A 2,542-nucleotide genomic window follows, 5' to 3' on the forward strand; every position below is an offset into this window, starting at 1 on the left:
GCACATTGTTTGGTGATGGTTGTGTATCGGTGTTCTTTGCGGCAGGTTCTGCCTCCGAGGAGTACCGTGATTACCCTAGCGAAGAACCGTATCCGTGCATCGATCCATCAGGCAAGCAACCAACCATTTGATCATATCGATACAATCCCATGTTCTCGCTCTTGCTCTCTTTTACTGCATTAAGACAACGCGTTTTAAACTGCTGTGTGCTACGGTAGTTGAACCCATTTCCTCTGCATGACCTGTCATTGCCACAGTAATTAGATGAAACCCACTAGCATGTGTAGGAATTGATCGAGCCATATGTATGTGTTGTTCCTACCTTGCTATGCCTGCTATGCTTAGAGTCGTGTCAGGTCTGGTTCATCTGGGTGATGGGCTAGAGTGAAATGATCATGTCGATAATGAGAGTGATGTGGTGAACATGATTTGGTAAAGGTATCGATGAGAGGCCATGTAGGAGTACATGGTGGGTTGTTTCATTGAAGCCGACCTTAAGAACTGAGATCTGTATGCGTGATTTAAGATTCAGCTACTACCATGCATTGGGCCCTGAAATATGACCCCGCTCGACTTCTTATTCACCCTAGTCCTCTGTCCAGGAGTTGCAAGTAGTTTCTGGTGTTTGTAGCTTACTGGAGGCCGTGGACAGCGCTGACCCGCGGGGTGGGCTGTGATGCGGTAGGTACGTGGCACGGTGTACCGAATACCCGTTAGGTATCTCGGGAACCCTGTACACATCGTTCGGGGCCATATGGGAAACCTCGGCCGGACTCCCTGCGGATGGAACCTGGATAGGCGATAAACCTGGACTAGAGACTTAGGTGTTTAGGTAGGTCGTGGTCTACACCCACATCGGCTTTCGCTTGAGGTCTGCCGAGCACATGTCGTGTGCAGACGCTAAGTGGTGGAAACATGTATGAAGAAGTACACCCCTGCAGGGTTAACATGATCTATTCGAATAGCCGCGTCCGCGGTGAAGGACTACTTGGTTGCTTATACAGTTCATAGACAAGTGAATGGATACTACTAAAAATCTCAAGATAAGCGTGAGTGCCGAGGATGGCTCTTTCGTAGGATGACGGAGGTGGATCCTCAGTGGTGTATTGAAGTGGTGAGTAGTGGACTCGTGTGCGCAAAACCATTTCAAGTTGGAGTCTCGTAGGATAGCTTAGCCAAGAGTCAAAGCTGGCTTGCTGCAATAACTCCACCAACCCTTCTTGATAATGTGCATGTATGTAGGATCTGACGTAAGTCTTGCTGGGTACCTTTGTACTCATGTTGCTATAATTTACATTTTACAGAAGGCGCTGCAACCCCTTCTGATGGGTTCTTCGTAGACGTTGACATTGACGAGTAGACTAAGGCCCAGGTGGTGACCCTGAGCTTGTGAAGGTCCACGTAGTATAGCTAGGCTTTCCAAGCCTCTTTTATTTTACTAGTTGTCTGTACTCAGACAAGTTACTTCCGCTGCTAGTTTGTATGACTGTATGACTTGAATGTGGGTCGTGTGACCCGTACTTGTATGTATGTTATGTATGGCTCTCTGAGCCTTTAAATAAAGTACTTGTGTCGTAGAGTCATGTTGTGATGCCTTGTTGTATTTGCACATATCGAGCATATTGTGTGTATGATTGAAATGCTTGGTATGTGTGGGATCTGACTATCTAGTTGTTTATCTTTAGTAGCCTCTCTTACCGGGAAATGTCTCCTAGTGTTTCCATTGAGCCATGGTAGCTTGCTACTGCTCCGGAACACTTAGGCTGGCCGGCATGTGTCCTTCTTCGTTCCTGTGTCTGTCCCTTCGGGGAAATGTCACGCATTGAGTACCGGAGCCCTGTTAGCCCGCTACAGCCCGGTTTACCGGAGTCCTGCTAGCCCAGTGCTACAGCCCGGACCCACTTGCTGATGACTGACACGTTCGATGCTGGGTCATGGATGCCTGTCCCTGTAAGTCTGTGCCACTTTGGGTTTACGACTAGTCATGTCAGCCCGGGCTCCTTATCATATGGATGCTAGCGACATCATCATATACGTGAGCCAAAAGGCGCAAACGGTCCCGGGCAAAGGTAAGGCGACACCCGTGGGAATACCGTGCGTGAGGCCGCAAAGTGATATGAGGTGTTACAGGCTAGATCGATGTGACATTGAGTCGGGGTCCTGACACATTCGCTTTTAATTTTTTTTGCACGGCGTGCAAAAGAAAACTCACGGCCGCGACATATATTTACCATGTTTTATTATTATGCACGTTTGCGGTAAGTTTTAGTTCGTTGGTCATTATTCACGCGTGTAGCGGCGGGCAAATTAAAGTACAATCGTCTTTGTAGTGGAGCTGGGAGGGGCAAGCATAAGGGACGAAGACGGGGGTAACATGTCGGATGCGATCATACCAGCACTAAAGAACCGGATCCCATCAGAACTCCGAAGTTAAGCATGCTTGCGCGAGAGTAGTACTAGGATGGTTGACCTCCTGGGAAGTCCTCGTGTTGCATTCCCTTTTTGAATTTTTTTGCACGTCGTGCAAAAGAAAACTCACGGC

At 48.2% G+C, this 2,542-nt stretch overlaps 1 non-coding gene across 1 annotated transcript; it reads left to right on the forward strand.

The window, feature by feature from the left end:
- The first annotated feature begins 2,379 nt into the window (after positions 1 to 2,379).
- LOC119343200 lies at positions 2,380 to 2,498 on the forward strand. Its single transcript, XR_005165952.1, has one exon. It is a non-coding gene; the product is annotated as a 5S ribosomal RNA (ribosomal RNA).
- The last annotated feature ends 44 nt before the right edge of the window (positions 2,499 to 2,542 follow it).

This window comes from Triticum dicoccoides, unplaced genomic scaffold, assembly GCF_002162155.2.
Source record: "Triticum dicoccoides isolate Atlit2015 ecotype Zavitan unplaced genomic scaffold, WEW_v2.0 scaffold11883, whole genome shotgun sequence".
NCBI classification, from domain to species: Eukaryota; Viridiplantae; Streptophyta; class Magnoliopsida; order Poales; family Poaceae; genus Triticum; species Triticum dicoccoides.